Genomic DNA, 23,889 nt, shown 5'->3' on the forward strand with positions numbered 1-23,889 from the left:
CGCGTCGTCTTGCAAAGGGGAATTTTCACGAAGGAGAGCCTTGCGTGGGCGATTATGCCTGGTGAAAAGCGAGAGGGAGCCCAAAACAACTCGTTCGTTTTCGACTTTCATTTTCCACGAGACTCGTTTCTCCGAAAGAATTGAAATGTCAAAGAGACCGAGAGAAAGACAGTGCTGCCTTTGTTCGTAGTCGACGTCGACTCCCATAAAAACAGGGTGAAAGAGGGTGAAAAACAACATTGTTGGATTTTTTAAGCCTTCTTCAGCACGCTAACTTAAATAAGTAGATATATTAGTCGATAGATTGTTGTTCGAGGGGATCTTACAAATTAATTAATTAGAAAGTTATCTTTCTCGGATATTTCATGGTATTCTCTAATAATCGCGTCTGTCGAGTAAAATTTCTCACAGTTACACGAGAAAACCTATTAGTACCGGCAATTTGTGGATTCGTATCTCGTAAATTTCGCTATTGATATTAGTTTAATTTCGCTAGAGAGTCCGGCCAGCGAATCGGATATTCGTCTGGCTTGCGTGCTTAAATAGCGATAAATAAACGACAACTGCGTTCATTTTCGCCGACGAATTATGGATGTACGTACGCTTATGCATGTCGCGAGGAAGCTAGACAAGGCGCGAGCGTGCAACTCGAACTCGTCGGTTCCCAGCGGAATCATGAAAGTATAATAAGGCATCCTCCGGTTTCTGCGAACCAGACTTTCATCCGATCGGACCATTATCTTGCATTAGACTGTTCGATGTTAATTGTAAACAGACAGACACGAGGATGTGGAAGAAACGCAACGTTGCAGATTACAAGGAAACGATCCGAGCAATCGCGATGATCTTTCCCAGGAATCTAGCCCAGAAGATTGCCTCTTGTTCCTGGCGTGTGTAGGAGGATTTATACGAAACCGGCGTTCTTCCAGAGAAGAATATCGAGAAGGATTCTATTACGGTGGCAGGTTGGTCAGAAGAGCGTGTATTTATATTTTTACGAGATGCTGGATACCTTTATTCTTCGTTAAATAAGAAATTTTATGATTCGCAAGGTGCAAGTTATCGGTGCAAATAAATTTCGTTGATTTTCTAAAATTTGGAAGCGACACACCGGAAAATCAACTGCAAAAATGCTGATGGCGATAGCAATGGTCGGTTAAAAAGGCGAAACTCCAATCAATTAACGCGACGCTGTTACGTCTTGTGTTCGAACGAAAAAATCCAAGTAGAAGCTAAGAAGAAAAAGAAGAAGAACAGAAGATCTCTGCTGGTGAAATAACTCTGTACGATGACGTTTCTCGAATATTGAATCACTTTCGCGCGAATCATCGGAACCGCGGCCCCGAGCCAGGTCGTCTTACGTTGCGGCGAGAAATGGAAATAAAAATGCAGCGTGTCGTGACGAACGGAGGTTGTGAATCATCGACGCTAAAATAGAACGACGCGGAGCCAGCACTGAAATCAGCCCGATAAAAAGCTTCAACAACAATGCCTGGGCTATTGGCATCGATGCGGATTGCTCGACTGCTTACGTCCGTGAAAGTAACGCGTCGATAGCGAGTCGAACGAACGAACGGGAAGAAGGGACATGGTGCTCCTAGGTAACAGTAAAAGGCTACCACGATACACTTTCCTTCGTGAGATCAGCCGTTCCGCGATCCAAGCTTCTTAGCGCTCCTTTATTCTCGATTCCGTGATCTGCAGAACGTAATTGTATATTTAAAAAGGATTTCTAACGAACACACAAAAGCAGACTTTTACTTTTTCAAACGCGTGAGGGCAAAAACCGAACAATTTCTCGGTAATTACATTATCGTTGAGAGTCTAGTAACTAAGCTACACGTACGTAATTAATTAATTAAGTAATCGATTATATATGCGTTGGTAGCAACTTGCGCGTTAAACCTGGCTTTCCCGAACGATGATTAACGAACATACGATCACTGCGGCAATAATTTCCATTTTTCAGAGCAAAGTCCGAGGGTCGTGTAATTTGCGGAAATTACGAAACGACCTCGAGAAATCAGCCACGAAATAATTGAGCGTTATCTGCACTTTACGTTGCCGTAGTATTCGCGCTAGATACCTCGCTGCGATGAACACGCATTGGAACCTTCCAGGGAGGAAAAAATGTGAGACTGACACGTATATGCGTCGCATTATGTTCACGGCCATGGCCCATAGATTTCGACGGTCGATAAGAATGGAATGTTTGGAGGAAAATGTGACGAGTGAAACGACAAACCATCTGTGACCGAAACGCTTATACCGCAAGCCAGGGTTTCCTCTGATCGTGAGAGTTATAATTGCGTTACCATGGAAAACTTCGATCCATCGGGTATCGACCACGAGTTGTTGAAAGATTGCTTGCTGATAATGTTAATGTTAGAACCATCAACGATACTTCTAAAACTTTGATTTTAAAAATGAAGCTTCGTTTTCGAGAGAATTGGGTTTAAAAACTTGTAAAGTACACGTGAATTTGATTCACTTTCTACGAATGGATGACTGACAGAAAGTTGTTCTACTTGCGAGAATCAATCAAAAACGTACAACAAAAATTTGACGTTTAATCTCCTGAGAGATATCGAGGCAAAAAATGGTTTCAGAGGTAGTTTTCAATCAATGACTACATGCGTGTACATTATTTCTCTTACTTTTAAAGCAATACGACATAATTATCTACTTCCGACTCTGGTAGATTTGTTCTTGCAAAGCTTAAGCCCTCGTATTTAAAAGAATAAATTTTTTAAAACGATTCTTTATTAAAAAATAAAATTCTTTCTACATATCCGACTTATTTTCGCGTATAGAATAACCTCCTCTATTGAGTTACACCACGAGCGCTGCCACGCCCTGTATAATGCAAGGGAGAAACACACCCTTATCTATGTATGTACTTTACAGAGAAGCCACCTAAACCGGTAAAACTACACCGTTAAAAGATCTATGAAATTTCTATGAAAATTTATATTCTACGAGAATTCTATAGAATCTCAATGAGAAATTACGATCGTTTCGATACTCTGATGGTTTTATCGGTATCAGAGAAAGAGTAAACGTTCCAGTGAATGATAGCTTGTTCGATAAAATATTTATATACCGATAGCTTGTTAAAACTCGAGTAGAGTAATTTCATTTGATAAAAGAATATCGTCTGTAAAAAATACGAATTAATCTATTCTATTCACTGCGACAGTTTTACCATTGCTAAGAGGAAACAACCTTTACGAAAATTAGCCCTTTCTAGATTACTAAACGAGCCAAACGCGGAGTAATTCCACTAGATGGGAAATATTTCGTGAAAAATACTATTGTTAATGATCCTATTCGAAGTAAGGAAGTAAGAGGATAGCGAATGGGCGTGGCCCAGGATCGCGACTTATCTCTTGAAGTATTATATATGCTTGAAAGCTGAGGCAAACGGTGCTACTTAAGAGTTAATATATCGATGGGAACGTAATCGCGACTCGAGGAAGGAAAGTCTACCAGTTGGTTGTGGAATCGCCTTTTCTTCTTGTGTTCAGAACGGTACATTCGCGGAAAAGGTCAGACATATGTAGAAGGTGGAGCAACAACGTTACCGACAAGATCTGCCTCGATTCACGCGATCCCTGTATCCAATTACTCGACAAGAAGGATTTTTATTATTCTTATAAACGATCGGCGATTCGAAAGAAAAGGGAAAGGTAAAAACCAACGGTGATATTCTTCGAGGGATAAATTGGAATTTTCCACGAAGGAAGGACGGCACGATGTTGATTCTTAATAAATTACTTCGCTCTTACTGTTTCCTCTTAGCTCGCGTCTTCTTTCTATTTGTCTTATTTTCTTTTTTTTTTTCTTTCGTGTAATTTGCCACGGAAGCGTTAATGTACCGCCCACATGCACGCGCGAGACCATTTAAATTACTGCCGACGAAACGACTGGAAGAGTACCGCGTCTCGCCCTGCAATTATTCTCCAAGTGTTACTCTCGTCGACTCGGTTCGTATCTTTCTCAACTCTTTCCGAGGAATTCTCTATAACCTGTTGTTATACGCGATTCTCTGTTAACACGAATTCAAAGATACGATAGAGCAGTGTTTCCTCTAATTTTCTTTTGCTAGCAATGTCCTTTTATTATATAATTCGTTATACGATAACTGGCGAAATTTATTTTTATTTAATCCTGTTGTTCTTTCAGCTTGTTCTTCGCGTTTGTATTCGGATATATATTTTTTTTTTTATAAATTTGAGATATGCACGTGTTATAATAATATGTAAGAGACAGTTTCTCACAGAATTGCAATTACTTTTATCTCAGTGCGATATTTCTGTCTCACAGTGCCATAATTCGAAGCTGCTTTCGTAACGTTTTCGATCGTTAAACGAACACTACTGCATAGCTGTCATGGAAGTGAAATCATTCATAGATGCTCGTCGACTTCTTAAAATTATCCCCGGTTCGAGGAACGAGATAAATCTATGTCTCAGCTATCGATGCATCGACACGAACGTTCGTACCTCAGTACACGTTAACGTTATCCTTTTAATCGTTCACGATCGCTCGCTATTGTAATCATCGATCGGTTGGAATCAACGAACCCATACGCAGAGATGGATGCTGCAAGCGGAGAAAGTGACTGGTTGACACGGTATTCTTCCTCCAGATCCCCGGTCGATCCCATGGATGGATATCAAAGATTTATGCAAATTATCACGTCAAAGCCGTACACTGCTCGTGACATGCTTGCATCCGACTAAACACGGCTCTGATCGTCGCTGATAAAAAGCCTCGCGTACTACAGAGAAGCTGGATTTTTAAGAAAATCCTCGAGAAGAGCCTACTGGCCTACATCGACAGCTGAGCAAGGATTAGAAACGATCGAACGAAGATCTCGTTTCACGATAGATCGTATTAGCTTACGATTTCATATATTGATCAAGAATTAATTTAAGCCAAGAGTTTGACAGATACAACTAAGAGATAATCAACGATACTAACTGGTCGAATTTTTCGGCGAAACTGTTCGAAATACAACTTTGTCAAGATTCTTGCAACGCTTTTCTTCCGCTAATAACATCGGTACGTGTTGAGACAAAAGTGGAGTGTTAAGTAAAGAGAGAAATGATGGCGTGTTGATTAAGATTAGAATTAATCAGCGCGTTCGTGGAATCGAGGAAGCAAAGCACGAAGCAAGGAGACCAAACAAGCCGACAATTTATAAAAATCCATATTCCTGGTTTCCTTGTTAGTAGCAGAAATATGGTTTTGTGTCTTGTGCGTCGACGAAAGCTAGAAGGAATTTGTGGTTTAGGTGGTCACCGAGCCAAGCGCCTTGCCTTATCTCTGTCCTCCATTAGATCTACCGTTCCATGAGTCGTTGCACGAATCGGTAGAAATATCGTTCTCTGGAAACACGAATTTATATGAATTCATATGGATTTGCGAACTCCAAGTCCGAATAAAATTCAATGTCCAAGTTTCGTAGGTTTTCCTACTTTCTATACGTACTATAATATATACTGTTCACTATATCGTATATAGTGTGTGCTGTGGATCAGACAGCTGTTCGAGGGCGGCTTGATCTTTTTTCAAAAGCTTATTGAAGCACATGCTGCGGGCAGAGGCGCGCCATGTGCCTCGTATCCTTCTGTGGCTCGTTTCAATCTCGATTATCTTCTCTTCGAAATTCCTTTCGAATTCCCAACGTCGATTTTTCACAACGAAAGACTCGCTCCTTTTCGTAAACATATATAAGATAAATAAAGTCTAAAATAGATAACGTAATAAAAGAAATAACGTCCGAAGAGAGAAACTCTCGTTTCGATCTCGATAATCTTCACATTTCTTATCGTTGATTTTCCACGATGAAAGATTCGCAAGTTCGTGGAAGCGCTTTAAAGAGAAATAGCGTTGAATGTTTAAAGGAAAGACAAACGTGCTTTAAATCGTTAAGTCGTTTGGCAAACGTACGATTGTTCGATAAAATAGGCGAGACAAGTTGCGCATGGCGCCAATGTTGTGCAGAGAGCTGTCAATTGACGGGACGACACTGACAATTCTGACTTCCTGTTCTTAAGCTACACGTGTCTCTGTAGTTGCATTCTCGCGATGACGAAGCGATCGTGTTATTTAATCGTTTGCAACTATCGATAAACGAATCGATTGAGTTTAGAACATTGGCCATCGTTAACGGCCCTTGTCGTTTATTCGTCTTATGATATTCAACGTATGGATTTTTATTGGAAAGCGAATATTCTGGAAAACTTTAGTTGACGTCTTTACGCGCTATACGATCTATTTCGTAGGATTCAAATTAGCTTGAAATTGGAACAACATGTAGAACAAATTTTGTGGCGCGAGTAATGTTACGGAGATTTCGTGGATGAATGAAGGAAGGTAAGAGGCAAAACCATAAACCTGTAAATTTTAACTTTTTCAGTAAAAGAGTTCGATTATTTTTAGATGGAAATATATTGCCCAATACTGCGAGCTTCGCTCGTCGTCAGAATTATCCGATTATTCCAAACTTAATTCTGATTTTTCGTAATAATCCAACGAATCGCACACTCGTGATATCAACGTAAGAAGAACAACATACTTGGACGTAGCTGCAAAGAGCTTCCAGAAACATAGGACCAGTCTTACTCAACTACGACACAATGAAACGAACGAATCCAATATTGGTAGGTGGCGAAACGAAGATATCGGAGTTCCCCTAATCACATTATAGTTTCGTATGGCTTCTGAGCTGCCCAGATACCAACTGGATACCTTAAACTATTTAAAATCGCTGAACTCGTTCTCCATTTCGACGACCACATTTTTAACAGGGTTACTTTGAAAACGGAAAAACGAACAACGAGAACAAAAATGCCTAAGAAAAAAAAGACTTTTCGTTTTAGAAGCACGAATAACGCATTCCGAATGGATCATCCCGTGGTCTCTTCCGGCTGACAGTCGGTCTATTTTCCTTGGGTGCATAGTGCCACCCAATGTTCACTCGATATATTTGTTCGACCAGCTAAAGGAGAGGGTACCTGTGCTCACGGCACGGGGTGACTCAGCTCGTATATATTTCGGCGGGTCGAGTGGTTCTCGTCAGAAGGAAGTATTTCGCGCTGAGTCAACCACGAAATCCCGAAACTGCATGCACCGGGTGGTCGTCGCAGCTCAGAGCCCTCGTTTCGTCAACGGTTGTCCGAGATTTTATCGCCGTCTGCTCGAAAATGAATAGAATAGAACAGAGCCGTACAATCTAGGAAAACGAATTTAATCAATTAATTACAGTTAGTCTCGCGGTTATGTCTGTAGGATCTTGGTGTTGGCCAAACATTGTGAGAACACGTTCTCATCGTGTTGCAACATACGTTTGAAATTCGTCGTGATCCAATTCTGCGAGAATCTTAACGTTATAATTTAGTCTTTCTCATCGCTTTACATTTTATAGTTTGAGATCACGGAATTTTTCTTGTATGAATGTTTGTCGTTAGTGGTCGACGAAAATCGTCGATCAGCAATGAAACTTAAGAAAGCACGAAGCCGATCATAGTCGTCGTAGCATTGAAATGTCATAGCATTGAAGCGCAAGCCTTTGCCGCTGTAGGCTACGGACGAGCAGGATTAACGAACGACGGTGTAAACTCGCGAAGGATCGCGTTCCAACGAGAATAGCGGAGAAAGAGGAAAACGTAATCGCTTGTTCGCCAGTGGCAGGCAACCAAAAGCTGTTCCGTGACGATCTATTCTAAGCTTGGATCGTTCCAAAACAGGAACAGGTCCAATTTCTGTCGTCGCTTGATGTTCTCGTAGCTCGAGCTATGCTCGTAAAATTTCAAAAACTGCGACGTGCACGTTCCGATGGATTTGAACCGACACGTTCTAAGATTGTAATTTCACGCAAAATAATTGGAACCGGTTGGATCGTGTAAACAGTTGATTTTAACTGCCCCGTACGACGCTTAAAAATGCTTTTCAACGATAGAAAGAATTTATTTACCCGAAAGTTAATTTACTCGCATCCATTCGACCGTACGCTTCAACTTCACGAACGTTTCGACCCTGTAGATTCTATATCGGGAAATTAAGAAATTCTGTATTTCCAGAAAGACTCAAAGGGAATTAAAAGTACACCCACGCGAAGGTTGTCTGTTTTCTTTGCCTTTGCTCGGTTGAAAAACGACGTAAGAACCGCGGGAGGCGGCCGGTTACTGAAATTTAAGGTTATTTCGAACGTTCGTTAAGCTCGGAACGATCCTCTTCGGTAGATTCGTAGGCAGCGAGCGACGGGATGCCGGTCGTTTTGCATGCCCGCATAGATCGAAAGCGTCTGTTCGCGTGGAAAGATCCACCATCCAGATAAAATCGCAGGAAGATACGGTTTCTCGTCACGACACCAGCTTCTCGAAGAGTAGAAAGGCGGCTCTTGGCTGGGATCACCTATTAGCCGAGCGGAGATTCATGGATGCTGCATTATTCATAAGGGAAGACACTTTGCAGCCTTTTTTCTTCTCGACCAACCGCGGAATAGTAGCTAATTTAAAACGTACGACAATTTGTGCGTTGTCCGCGTGTAGGTAAATCATCGAACGTCGATTTCGTGAGATCAGCACCGTTCGATCGTCCTTTAAATCTTTCCATGGACGCTAAGAATTGCTTTCTTCCATGCGTGAAAGTCAGAGTGTATTGGTAACGTGGAAATATATAAATTACGAATGTGTAAAGTTTTTCGTCGAATGATATTTATTACGCGTTAATTTCAAGCTTGAAGCCAATTGAATACGCGTTCGGGTCTATATTAACTATTTCTTGTGGAACAGATTGACCCAGAATGAATGAAGAACCGCATAACCTTCGATTTCGAGACACTGTGTAGTCTGCTGAGCCAGAAATCCGACTACCAGAAGCCCAACTAGTATTCCTCGTGAGTCACGCGAGCATTCCGCAGAATCCATCGAAGCGACCGGCCGGAAACGTGACGCGACCTGCCAACGAATCACGAAAAATTGTGCAGGTTGACGTTTATGAAAATCCGTTGGTTCGAAACGTGTTACTACTTGTCCCTCGGCAACATCATACTTTCACGCTATAGCAATTAATCCTTCCAACTATTTCTGACTAATATCGATAAAAAGAAACGTTCTTCGGTTCTTATCTGATGAAACTTTCTTCCATCCTCTACCGTTTCGAAGCTTCGAACAAATTGTCTGAAACGTTCTATACGCATATTCCTAATCCTCTTTAACGAAATTTAAACGTATAAATCGCTAACTCTGTCTGCAGCTAATAAGCGTATGATCGCTTCTAGTCGTTAACTCGTCGTTACTTTGGAGATTCGTTGAAATCTACGCTATCGCCACGAATTTACCAAAGTGTCTAGTTACTTACGAGTGTCAATGTACGTGACTAACGACGACGTTAGCGGAGCTACGTTTCGTTCGAGTAAACCAAAGGAAATAAGCGAAGAATAAACGAAACTAAAAAAACACCTGGCGGTCTAAAAGCGTCATTAATTCTCGTTGGACGAGGACGAATCGTTAATGGTCGTCGATAACGTATGAATCGGCAGGATTACTCTGTTTGTATGTTGACTGGTTCGTCGAATGCGAGAATCTCCTGGCAATAAGTCACATCGAGTTGCGATCATTCATCGAGAATAACCGTTCACCCGTTCGTGATCTCCTCTCTCGAATTTCACCCGATGGAGCCTACTTGCGGAGATGCCTGGTCCTGACTTGACGTCGGTAAACACGCGAAGTTAGAAGCTGGTAGCCTTGAACGAGGCTCGATCTGCCGCGAAAGCAACGACGTGCTCCGCCACATACTCGTGATACACTACCGTTCATAAGTATTCCAGACTTTTGAATACTCGCGCACTTACTGCAAATACTATAGAAAATATTATAGAAAAATATTATAGAAAACATCTTCAACTTTCTGTAATGTCAGGTAGCCAAATAATTATGGCAGTATACGTTCAAACGAATGTTTCTGATTCCTTTGGATGTGTTATTTCGTATTCTTGCAGTTTGTCTGCTAATGTTTGATGATCGTGATAATAATCAATTTAACGACAAGTCGGATGGTCTTGACGAACACTACGTTTCCTCGATATTAGGGTTTTCGAATAATAGAAATACGTACTTCTCTAGTTATTCGACGTCTAAATACTTATGAACGATAGTGTACATCCTGACGCATCGTACACGATCCATCGCTTTCTCGATCTTCGACGAGAGGACGTATGATGACTTTGAAGATAATTATTTTCAGCAGGAAATTTAATTAAATTTTTTCTACGTTTTAACGATACGGTGGCCGATAAGAAGTTTAAGGAAAATTAAAAGTGGCGAAACAAGTTCCATTGGAATTGATACGGTGGTGAGTTATGGATACATTCGTCCGGCTTTCTATCCCGTGGAAGAAGACTAGAACACCCAGTTGTCTCAATTTCTATTCGATTTACAAGCAATCTTCGTCCCAGGGTATAATTTCAGACGCTCGAAACGACGATACCCAGTGAAAGCCGAACGAGAAAGGATTCTACATTGCGAATGTGGAATTTTTTTTTTATGTGCGAATGAAACGACCGGGTTACGTAGCCTAAGTTAACCACCGACAGAGTCTTCTCAAAATACGGTAGAGCTAAAATAGGAGAATAAAATGTCTGGTACTTTGGTATTAAATTTCATTTATTTAAATAGAGATGAAGCGTATTGTCAGTTTGTTTTAGTACTCCAGAGTTCTATATATTTCTTACCGTTGAATTAGCTAAGTTTTTTAACTCAAATAAACCTCTAGCGTTACATTCTCTTTGTGCCTGAAATACCTCCAACGGTTCAGCGTAATCAACATTTTCGCTTGTTATTTCACTTCGTAAAAGTTTACGTCTGCATCTTGTTCGTCACTCATAAAGGATACTCAACATCTAACAACAGAACAAAGGAAAGAAACCAATACCAATGCGTTCATTCGTCGTTCGAGTTCCAAATCTCTCGATAGCAATAATTACTTTCTTCAGGATATACCGACGTATTTCTGTTCTTGTTACATCGAGGTGGTCGTTGAAACGAATCGAAGAATCGTATTACGCGATACAAACTGTATATCAGAGTATAGACATTAAAGTATTCGGATCATTCATGGATCATCGATTCATGGGGAAAAAATGCAGAGAATCGAACGACGGGGAGGCGAATTCCTCGATTCGAGAAACGTTGTCCCAGGAACGTTCCTCCACGGCGCGGTCGCACCTTGGTGCGTTCGGAGAATCGCAGAAAGGTGGCTGGCATCGGTTCAAAGCGACGTAATCGGCCGGTTGCGTCGCTGCTTATTCGGAATCCCGGATAGAGGATACCGTAAAACGGCGTGCACACGCTTTATTACATCTGCTGTGCGTAAATTTAGGCACACGGAATCACGAGGCTGCTACGCGTCTCGGTTCGCCACGCTTTAACCCATTAACCACTTGGCTAAACGCGTACCGACTTCTCTCCAAGAATTAGCTATCGCTTGTAATTTAATTCGAAACTCTAATTTTATTAAAAATTCTATTATACTTTCTTCTCCACGTGTATTTTAAATTTATGCTCTATTTTTAACGCTCGATAACTATTTTAGTGGGTAGCGTGCATTGTTTTCCACGAATCTTTACAGGATTTAAAAGAGATAAAACGTGTTTACCAAGAGTAACATTTTTATATAGATGGTAACACGAAATCTCCTTATAAACGATAACGAGTATCAAATTATGCGCATAGGTTAGATGTTCGTAAGATTATGAACGCTTAGTAACCAAATATCCATGTATGTAACCACTGTATGGGGATAAGTGGTCGCTAATGACTCCATTGTTAACGTGACCACTTTAAAATAAACTCGTACAAAAAGAAATATCGTTAGGGAGCAACGAGTTAATTTATAACGACGTTGTCTTCGGGTCGAGGTCTACGTGTCTGGATTTTCCAAAATCATGTTCGACTCGTTCAATCGCTTATTCTTTATTTTCGTGGCGAACCAAGCCCACATCCATTCAAAATATTCCAGTCACTATCGTTCGTTCATTATGCGTCTTTTACGTACGCTTTATTACTTCGTGTACTTAAAATTCCTGCGACCTAAAGCGTTTCTTAAAGACATCCGGACGCACCGCTAATTACATACCTGGCCAACGTTTGCCTTTATGCGCGCTGCTCGTAACATTTTCCCGACTGCTTAATATCCACTTTCTAATTGATACGATATTTAAGAGCTTACTGCAAATTCTTACCTCAGATCTAAGCGTTTAAACTGCTAATTGGGTCACACCTTAACGAGAAACTGCAATCGCTTTAGTGGTATTTCCCTTCAAGAGCTTGTTCACCCAAACATAATCCGATCCAGCTTGATCTCTTCTGGCAAATTTTGGACATCGAGTCAAGATTAATCTGGAAAAATATTACGTTTCTAAAATGTATCCCTATTTCGTAAAGGAGATGCTGGAAAGCTGAAAAAGCTCGAGTTGAGAAAAGTCGTTAATCCGCGTAATTGCACGAAAAACTTCTGCTATCACGAAATGTAAAGTAAGATGTCTGTAAAAGAACGACGATACTTAACGCGATCCAGAACTCAAAGCGTCAAAGCGCGAATAATAAATCGTCGTATAAACATCGCAACTTGCACGTTTCAAGTCTTATCTCGAGCAAGTACTTCTGAGTGAAAAGCAACGATCGAGATCATAAATCGAGGCAAGATCATAAAGCTGGCCACAAAGACGCTTTTCAGTCGATCGATCGAGTTGCACCGCGGTCGAAAGATAATTTCTTTTTTCATCCGTTTCTTTCTTCGGCAGGCGACACTCTCGAATCGAGCAGCTCCCTCGCATTCCTCGGTTCGATTCACCAGCCTCGGAGATCGTTGCCTCGTTCACGGCCGCCCGATTCCTCGGGCTGCGTTTCGATAGAGCGCAAGTACGTGGCTGTCCGGAGAATCCGTTGCGCATACGTATGCACGCGCTCGCGCATGTGCTCCATCAAGCGATTACGAGACCGCGGAAGCAGCCTCGAAGAATGCTGGTCCCAGCGAATAATCAGCCTTGTTTAACGCGATTCCTCAGAAAGATACGACCTAAATTCAATGGAGAACTTCTCGCATGGAATTTCACGAGCGGTCGATGAATAGAAATTTTCTAGAGTAGAAGTTTCCTTTTCCGATAGAACGGCTCGCACGTATCTCGACGATTTATCGATTTTATCCTTCGATCTTCACTCTCTTCGGCTAATTTTTTATTTCTATCGTGAATTATCGTACATATTATTTGGTCGTATCTTGTAGCAGGTCGATATCAAAATTGGTAGAAATTCTTCACGATTAAATTTTATCAGTGCAGCGTGTCAACTTTAAAATACTTGCTGATTTATCGATCTTATCTTTGGATCTTTATTCCCTTCCGCTAACTTCTCAACGTTTATCGAGAATTATCGAATTATTTTATCGTATCGTGCTTGGCATATGAGTCATCCTCTTTACACTGTTCACTTTTAAACGCTTGATTTCCCTCGATGAGTCATTATTTTATTTCGTTAATTTCCTAGTTTTCTAGAGAATTATCAAATTATATTCGTCGTGTCGTGCATCAGATCCATAGCAAAATTCAAAGGAACTATTCTTCATGGATAATCAAACCTCTCCTCCTTCAGGATACACCGAAGATTTACTTAAATCACTCGTTGGCTCGTCTCATTACCCGGGGAATATCATTTTCCGCGGCTGTGGCTCCGCTCAACAATCAGGATATTCATCCAACGGATTGTTCTCCTCCGGCCTCTCAATTAATCCCGGCGCGGCAAGATGCTTCGTTCGACTCGTCTTTTTCCCAGGAATTTGCGTCGCCTCGGTTCCCTCGCGGTCGATCAGCAACATTTTTAACAAGCTTCCCGTTCCACGGTCCCCTGCAATCGGTTCGATGCCGCAAACTAACGTTACTATCGATTCCGATTAACTCATATTTATTTAGAGCCACGTCGATGATTCACCTCGTGGGAATCGATCGAGTTTCAAAAGAGATCGATGGTTCTGTTTTATACTTTGCCAACGTTACTATGCGTACGAATAGGTCGCAGAGTTCCTTCGTTGACAGCGAGGCCGGTCAGTCTCAGGAGACTGCGGATATTCGTGAGATGAAATAATAAAATTACGAAGATAATTAGAAAAATGGAATTCAGCTGGGGAATTATTTTACGAATATTAATTAGAACGAGTATTATTCCCTAAAAATTTCGTATATTTTTCTACGTCACGTGCGTTCTGTATATATCTGCACCTTCAAATTTTTAATAGCTGAAGAACAGGCCCAAGCGTAGTCACGATATCGTCCAAATCACGAAACATCGACTGGTACAAAGATAATAGAGTTAACGAGCTATAGAGCCGAAGCTATGAACATAGAATGAAATTTTCCATGTGCGAAATATGGAAAGAAGAGTTTATACTTTGCCGTTTCCAACATACTGAGATAGCGATTAATATTTCCAGCTTTTCTACTTGCGAATGAAATACTGTTAATCATAAGTAGGCTATGAATGTTAGTGCAAACTCCTACTTTTACAAACACAATCTAGAAACGCAGCAGAAGTAGAAATTTATCGCATTCGAAGCGTTTTAGATAATTTTTATAATAATAAATTATGACAACAACGCTAATAACAGAAAAATTGCAGCGCTTTAAATTCCTCATCCGTGCATAAAGATTCACAGTCTAGTTGTAAATTATTATCTTTTACATCGTGCAGAATCTTAAAACAGAATATACTTTTCCAAGCGGACCTACAGGCTTATATTACGTTTTAATGATTTAATTTAGACCTCGTTGCATCCTATCTCATACCGTACACCGAGATAGTATGCACAATTTTTAAAGCACTTTTAATAATAATTAACAAAAAAATATTTCAAACGAAAGTTACCCTTTTCTGAACCACCTACAAATTGAACCAGTTACAATTTCCAAAAAGTTCTCCTTTCTCTAACAATTCACAGTCACACAGCCAAAAAATTCTGCCAAATGTCCAAATTGGACAAATTGTGAATGTAAACAACTAAATAAAAACAAAAAATTCACAGTCATCTTGTCTTTTTTAAACGGCACGGCGTATCTTTGATTTTATAGAATCATAGCCAATACCAAGTAGAATTCAACCATCTGTAATACTATGATCTTCGAACGAAGCAATTTGTAGCTGATTCGAAACAGGTGAACTTTCGTTCGAAACGTTTTCTAGTTACATAATAATGATTAGAAATACTTCAAAAATCGTGCACGTCGTTTCATCGAACACCCAGCACATCGAAGACCTGTTTAACGTAACCAGTGCCAGTGTTCCGTTCGCAAGGTTCAAGCGTTCGAGTACAGACGCGATGTTATTTACTTTTGTCGACGATCGTTGCGCGAGTAGTTGGCGAGCAGTTTCGCTTAACGCGCTGGCGGCATTGTCGTTCATCGGCCACACGAATCATGCGTTTACGAGCATGTTCGGGTGTCAAGACACGGCCAGCGAACTGCGTTCCATGTTGAAAACAAGGAGACTTAAACGAGTTGGGCGGAGGAAACGAGAGACTTCCGTTGCAGGTTTACTTTGGCTGAAAGCAGTACGGTTCGGTCCGTATTCTTCGAACCGGACGATGAACAAGTTCTATTAAAGAAAACACGATGATATTAATCGGAATATGACCGTGAAATCAATCTATGCATCATAGACGTTGATCGTTAGAGATCGAAGTTCGTTCACACCGTTGATTTACGATCGTTCTCGACGGCGATTACGTGCGTTACGCAAGCGTTAAAGCAAGAATATTGAATTGTCTGAACCGTTTGCGCCAACGTCCGCCAGTTAAACGACTAGATGACTCGTGTCTTTGAAAATTCTCATAGTTAATAGCGTGCTCTCTGTTCGAAGTAAATGTAGCATTAAGGGAGGCAAAAGAATCGAAAGCAGAACGCTCGTAAAAAGTTACGCGGCTCGACCCAGATTTCGCTTCGTTCTCGCGGAACAAAGGGGTATAAATCAATTTTAAGCGTGTACGATTAAAATTTCACGGAAACTAACTGGACGCGAAGCGGGATCTTGAAATTATCGTGTCGCGTGGGTCAGCGCGCGTCTTATCGACGATAACCCCGCGAAGTTGCAACGAAGTAATCCACCGGTGTGTCGTTTCACTTCCTGCAGTGGTCTTCTTCTCTGATTCGCGTGCAATATCGACGCTTATGAAAGACGATTGGAAGTAACGCGGCTGAAATTACTTGGAATTTAAACGGAAAGATTCGATAGAAAGTTTCCTTATAAATAAAAATTTCTTCTTTCGATGCAATTAATTCCAGTTCGCTCGATTCTACCGCAAGTGCGTAAGAAATAAGATATTTTTACATGGCAAAAACCGAAGGAATTCGGAGAGCAATGGCTGGCTAAACAGAGAAAACGTAACGAACTCATTCACTGCGCTATAACTAAATACTAGACCGTAATTACTCATCTAATTGGAGCGTTGATTTTGATACAACTTATTACACCGCGGAGCTGAAATTTATTAAATCAGGAAAATATCATAGAACGGTATTTCGCGAATCTCTTTTTCTAACGGAATCGAGGCGGGTGCGAATTTCAAACGGGATAAAGTTGGTAGCGATGTGGAATGGCGAAGAGAAGATGCCGGTTTAATTGGTGTGGCGATTGCGAATCGCCGCCTTTCAAACGATTCCAAGCTGCGTGCACGCGATACGCGCGCAATTCATCGTTTTACTGTTACAATCAGCGTCGTCGATCGCAATTGATTCACAAAGAACGCTGCCGCGTTTCGATCGAGTCGCGTTCCACGTTACCTTCCGTTTTTTTCTTGTCTCGTGTATCGTTTCAGTTCACGTGGAAACATCGTAGAAGAGTACACTACGCAAGAGCAAAATACGTTAACCTCGTACACAACAGCAGTCAAATTACTACAAGAACGTATCACAAAAATAGAAAAGTGGCTGCAAGGTAAACAAATGAAAGCAAACCCCGATAAATGCAACCATATTACATTCACACTGCGAAAACAGAAATCACCAAACATTATACTAAACGGCACACACATACCGCAAACAAGGTAAGTCAAATACCTAGGACTCCACCTAGAAACACAACTCACGTGGAAACAGCATACTAAATCAATAATAAACAAAATACAGACAACAAGGAGACAAATGCATTGGCTAACAGGTCGAAAATCCAAATTAAGCATAGAAAATAAATTAAAAATATACAAAACGATCATAAAACGGAATATCACGTACGGAATATCACTATGGGGGACAGCAGCAATGAGCCATATAAACAAAATAGAGACAGTACAAGCTAGAATTCTTAGAACAATAGTAAACGTCCCATGGTACGTTAGAAACGAGGATATACGGAAGGACCTGGGAATACCAACGATCAAAGAGGAAATTAGCAGATACGCAGGAAAATATAAAGAAAGAATAGGAACACGCCCAAACCGGCTAGCTGTGGAAACGGTCAACACCTCAAACATGGATAGAAGACTGAAAAGGAAACACCCAGCAGACCTCACGAAGGACACAACCTAACAAACACGAAGATGGTATCCCGCTGGAGGTAGCCACCCACATAATAATCAAACAGCTAAAAAAATTCTACCAAATGTCCAAACCGGACAAATTATGAATGTAAAGAATTAAATAAAAAAAAAAAAACCTCGTACACCGCATACGTCTTCAGATTTAGAAGCTAAAATGCCAAATGTCGTGCGTGCTATTCACCGGATATGAAATAATTTCGTTACGGTGAAGTCGATGCTCTAGAAATCTTTAGAAACTGATTAAAAGAAGAAAATTCTCCGAACAAGTATTCACGATATATCGATTAAACGACTCTTGTTCTCTAAAAATATGTTTTTGTGTCGTTCACGTGTCGAAATATGGGATTACGCTGGTTTTGCATCACTTGATACAACCTCGGTCGTCGTTCGACGACTTTATTATTAGCCGGTCTCCAATTAGCTCTAACTTGAATGCTCTTCTAATTTTAAAACGTCATTGACTTCACATGGATATATCGATTCATCGAATCAACAATTCTTGTACTTTGCACTTGCGAGATTGAAATTTCCTACAGAGCGAAATCAAATGGAAAAGACAGAAAAAGACGAGGAACAGAGGCAAGGCAATTAGCAACAACTTTCGATATTTGTATTAGAACAAATCGATTTACACCGCATGACCAGTTCGTAATTCACGTCGCCGACTTTTTACTACGCTCCGTTTTCTCCTCGACGTGCGTGTTACAGTTCTGCTCGGTCGCGTTGTACGATCGTTTTATTTTCTTCCGATGGATTCTGTAACCTTCGGCCCTCGTGTAACGTACCGTGAATGGAAAAGTTACGTCAAATGATGCGATTGTCGTAACGAGAGGAATGTAGGCGAGAGAAGATCGCGAACCTGTTCCATCGAGACGAGCTCGGAGAATTTGCAGATTCATCGGAACGATAGACGGTGAGGACGGCGAGCGAAACGTTTCCGGTGTATCGTCCCACGCGCGCGCGATTCGTTTTTATGATTCTTAAATAACCGCGTGGGATCTTACGGTGATACGAACGCGTCAAATTTCTACCCTATACGAAGCTGATTCTATCGTCCCGAGTAATTGCAAGACCCATAAGGGTGGCGTATCCCAGTTATTTCCAACGCTGCAAACTTTTTACGTTCTTTGATTAATCCTGCCACATTATATTGTTATATCTGTGTTTGTATAATCTTGTGATTCTGTCGTAACGTTATCGACACAACGTTCTTTTCGATTAACTTTAGACACGGCCATTATCGCGCAACTAAATCGATGTTGTTAGCATGACAAAATCGCTTCTGTTCGATCCTCTCGGTGTGAACGGATCATCAATCGATACCACGAACAACGTATCTGAAGAGTTACAATTTCTTACAATGACTCCGAGTTTGGAAGTAACGAAACTCGAAGATCCTGACATATCGGGTTGCCTTGCACCGATGTTCTCTTTCCTCCGTCAGCCGAATTGCAGAACGCTCACGACTCGTCCTCGCAAATCTAATTTTACACCAAGCTACGATTTCCACGCATTACAAGCCTAATGAGAGACGGCGGAGCAAACAGGGAAATTCCAGCGCAGTGTTTACGTCGTTGATAAATCACCGTCTCGACAAACGAGTCGCGCGATCATTAACCCGCTCCGATATTAATAATCCTTCCTGCCATGTCCTGTAACTCGGCCACTAGCCGAAGGAAAATGCAAGGTTAATGATCTTTGCGCGGAAAATCCTCCGTATCCGCTTTTAGCGTTCTTCCTAGATGCTTCACGATTAACCGAAACTTGTTTCATCGCCATCTTCAAAGTACACGGGCATCGCGTGCAATATTTCCATATCATCTTGCTTTTTCTTCCAGTCGTATGAATATTTTATCGAATATTTTATAATAATTAATTTGCCGATTAAACGGCACCTATTACGATCAAACTAATCTATTCCACAAGCTTAAAGTAATAGAGACATTTGCATATTTCAGATCGGATATTCTCCCATCTGAGGAGTTGAATTTTGCGGAACAGCTTGGTACGACGCGAAATGTTTTAGTTTCATGGCACTTTTCGAGTAATACAAATCGCTCGTGCGTGACAGTTATCGAGTATCGCGTTGTATCCCTTTTAGATTATTACATTTACGCAAGCAAAAAAAACGGCTTCTCCACAAAGTCCTGCATTGATTTCGTTCGATCGTATCGCGGTTTCGATCGACGAGATTCGCCAGACAAACAAGTTGTCAAGTCGCGCGAAACGAAGGACGATGAAGAGGCCGAAAGACAAGTGGGTGAACGCCGCGAAGTTTTTCGCCTCGATACTGAATCGAACTGTTGTATACAGAAGGCATCTGCGAGAACGTCGAGTAGTACTCGGCATCCGGCTGGTTCTGGCCATCGAGAAATCGAGGACAGGCGGCTATTTATATTTATATGGGCAGCTATTTAGCCGAACGCTGAAATCGGCCGGCTGGCAAGAGTTGGCAGCCGCGGGAAAATTCTCAGCGTCGCCTCGCTTTCCATACAAAGCTTTCGTCGAGCTCTTTTTGCATCGATTTCGCGCGCGTATCAACCGTCCGCCTTCGCGGCCCTTTTTTCGCGAGAACCGCTAATGCCACTTCCCTTCGTCGTCTCGCTGAAACGCTGGAGAATTTTAAGTGCGAGTAAACGCAGGTATCCTGTTTCGGAATTGAATAGAATTCGTGAGATTTCACGGAGAATCGCTTAACGGTTTAGACGTTTCCATAGAAATTGAAGAGTAAACGAAGCTTGGAAGAATGAAGAATTCTATGGAATTCCATGTAGGGTACACTGCTTTTCATATGTATTAGGACGTCTGTCAATTTCATAGCTTGAAACGTTGTAAGAATAATGTACGTCGAAAACGATTAACCAAATCGTGATTCGATACTTATTCGGACATTTAGTGAAATTTCGAAATCGTTTGGTTTATTATTTCTAGCTTGAGAAAAATCTAACTACGTCTAACTACGATATTTGTTTTAGTATATTAAAGCTAAATTACTATTATCACAACTATTAAAGAAGTGCTAGAAATTTATTCAATTATTTATTTTTAGAATTTTAGAATTTTGAAATAGTGCTCGAACATCCTAATCGCTGTACGTAAAACTATTTGAAAAAATTGCAGTTACATAGTGACTTGTAATAATTAATTTGCCGATTAAACGGCACCTATAACGACCAAACGAATTTATTTTACAAACTTAAGGTAATAAAGACATTTGCATATTTTAGATCGGATATTCTTCCATCTGAGAACTTGAACTTTACGGAACAGCTTGCTGTGACGCGAAATGTTTTAGTTTCAAGTGCACTTATCGTGAAACACTTTACGGCGGATTCTTAAGTGCAACGCTAGTCCGAATATCTCGCTTCATTAAATCCCCTAGCGGTGTAACGATCGCGTTTTGCTTGGATGGACGTAGTTACGATCGTGCGCGCATTCTTCGCCAGTGTTCCGGGGAAATGAGTTCCGGCCTGGCGTTTCCTAGTCCTCCGAGTTCCGGCGGTTTAATCGATTCGCCTTTTTCAGCCCGCGAAGAAAGTAATTTGCTCGATTTGGAGAAACAAACGTAGCGCTGATTTGCATAATCGTGCGACTTTGAGCCAAACCAACCGCAATCCCCGAAAAGTTCCAGGAGTTTCGACGAAGCTTAATAAAACACTGAACATTCTGAGAAATTGAAATTGATCGGATGCCATTGAGAAGACTAATAGAAAATGACAGAAAAATTCGCGACGTTTTCAGTTGAAACGTCGTAAAAAGACACAAGCTGACACAAAGCTCGAGATTAAAACATTTTGTGACAGTGTACAGCCCCTGATACGCGATCCAGATTGTTAGAGATACGATTAATTGGTTAGAATTATTTTTTCGTACTAAATAAGAATTCGGAATACGAAGGATAGATTGGAGAAATGGCGTAAATCAAAAACAATAATATTTATAGTACCATCTTCTTTCTCTACTTTCCAATATATGAAATTGATGGATGTTGCTTTTGAACAGCTGATTTGTTACGAAGTTTTGTCAAACGACGGAAAATACCAAGTTTGATGGAAGAACGAACAAGAAAGGACTGACAAGGCAACGTGTTGCAGCCAGTAGGAGGATAATCGAGCGTCACGCACAAATGCAACGCAACGCTGACTTTCTCGTCGACCATGTGAACTGCAGCTGCAGAACGGAACACGTGGTCACCCGTTGTGTTCTCTCTCCATGCGGATCTCGCCGATGAAAATAAATATTCCTTCTAGTCCTGGCGCAGGCTAGCCACCGAACAGAGAGTACGTTGCAACATCTGATAACACAGCGCAAAGAACCGATCTTTCCTGCGTAAATTGCCATTTTGCACGACTGAAAAAGCAACGGGCCGACAAAGGTTGCGGCAAACGTGCCAGGCGAAATTACGCGATCCAACGAAACGGTCGACGATACTTTCACGCCTTCCAACTACGAAATAACCGTGTTTCAAACGCCAATGACACCGTACTCTATATCGTAGAAACCTGTACAAGATCGTATAGCAAGGTTAAACGTATATCGTGTTCATCGAATTCTATTTCGCTTATTTTACCTTCACTACGAAAACGCGTTTGTTTGGCTAAGCGAAATTTTCATTTCGCGATTTCTTTCATAAATTCGAAATAATCGCAGATGAAATTCAAAATTTCATCGATCATAGACCAACAGCCTTGAATATACAGTTTCGTACGGATTGCCTATATTGTAGAGAGATCGGAATCACCGTTTTGCAAGGCGAAGTTTTCATCGAGTGGAACGAGTTCGAGGGAGAGCAGTTGTCGGAGTCGTAAAAGGTGGATGAGGAGCGTGTAAAAAGAGACGAAGGAATCCGAGGATCGCGTGTTCCCGGGGTTCTCGGTCGAAGCCGGAGAAGCAGGTTAATTTTCCCGGGGCTTCCGGTGACCTTGGCTACCGGTGCACTTACGAAGAAAGAAACCGAGAGGCAAACTCTCTCATTCATTGTGTTGCAGGGTAGCGAAGAGGATAATCGGGGGAGCGAGCACTCGGTCATCCTCATCGTTCTCGCCGGAATGCCGCAAATACCGATTCCCCGCAGGTCGTTCACCCGCCCTCCGCGACTCCACTCTCTCCTCGTCCCTGTTTGCTCGCCTCAGCCTCGTAGAAAACCGAGAACTCGTTCTATAATCGTGTTCCTTTCCAAAAATTCACCCCACGTCTTTGGATAAATTACCAGGTTCTTTTTGCAAAATGTTAACTGATGCGTTTAGCCGTTTGATTTATCATCCTCCTCGCGGATATGTACATTCGTGTATAACCACGCGATGTTATAAAATAAAGCCAGAAGTTCATTGGACGATACTTTACAAAGGAATAGAAATAATAATTTAAGCGATTATTCCATTGATTATAATTTTCTTCGGCTTCGATATCGATCGAAATGCGAGAGGCGTCGCAGAGGATCGTGCGATGAGGATTTTCAGGTCTGAGATTTTGAAAAGAACCGGTAGATCATGGTGATCCTCGTGTTTTTCAGGATTATGAGAAAACAACGAGAGTAGGGAAGGAAGGCGTGGAAAGCGAAATCGAGTCCATCGGCCTGTTTTAATTGCGGTTACCTGGTTCCCTTGCGGTTCCCGGTGAATCTCGGTTTCGAGACGGGGATCGGAGGTCTCTCATTGTGAAACGAAATTAACATCGATATCGCGATCGAAAAAGCTTGTTTTTAATTGTAATCGCAGCATTAGCGGCAGATATTTGCACGTTTATTGGCCTGCTAGCTGTAGGTTATGGTAGTTGGAAGAGAACCCACGGGGAAGCCACTCTCTGCGGGGCTGGGTCGTCGAAAAATACGAGAGTCCATTAAATGCAAATACAGCGATTCCAGCAAGCGGTGGCCCACGAAATTTACGTATCAAAAGAGGAAGAACAGGTCGATTCGGTAGTTTGGTGAGAAAGAGAAACAGGAAACAGGTTCGAGATTAGCCACCTTTTTCAGAGGCGAGAAATATCTGAAAGTTTCTCAATTATCCGTGTAAATCTCCACCCACGATAGCAACGATCAGGCCTTTTTCGATACTGACGGATATATAATCTCCTCGCTCGATGCTTGGTGGATTAAAACGAGATAGCGATTCGATATTGTATGTACGCATCGAATTTCGTTAAATTTACCGTACATAATACAAATTTACAATGTAAAGTAAAATTTGCCAAACGTTATTTTCGTGGTATCCATGAAACCCACGTTTCAACTATAATATTGTACACAAAACAGGCTACAGAAAATTGTATACGCGTATATATTAAACTTTACTAACT

General features: G+C 41.4%; 1 protein-coding gene and 1 long non-coding RNA gene across 18 annotated transcripts in view; one reads left to right on the forward strand and one right to left on the reverse strand.

The window, feature by feature from the left end:
• Positions 1–23,889, forward strand: part of LOC126870449 (uncharacterized) — a 75,010-nt gene that overhangs the window by 4,679 nt on the left and 46,442 nt on the right. The window lies entirely within an intron of this gene.
• LOC126870459 (uncharacterized) overlaps positions 9,554–23,889 on the reverse strand; it is a 67,547-nt gene continuing 53,211 nt past the window's right edge. Inside the window, exon 3 of the long non-coding RNA XR_007691341.1 lies at positions 9,554–12,410. This is a non-coding gene — a long non-coding RNA (uncharacterized LOC126870459). The remainder of the gene's footprint in view (positions 12,411–23,889) is intronic.

This window comes from Bombus huntii, chromosome 10 (genome assembly GCF_024542735.1).
Source record: "Bombus huntii isolate Logan2020A chromosome 10, iyBomHunt1.1, whole genome shotgun sequence".
In the NCBI taxonomy this organism is placed as follows: domain Eukaryota; kingdom Metazoa; phylum Arthropoda; class Insecta; order Hymenoptera; family Apidae; genus Bombus; species Bombus huntii.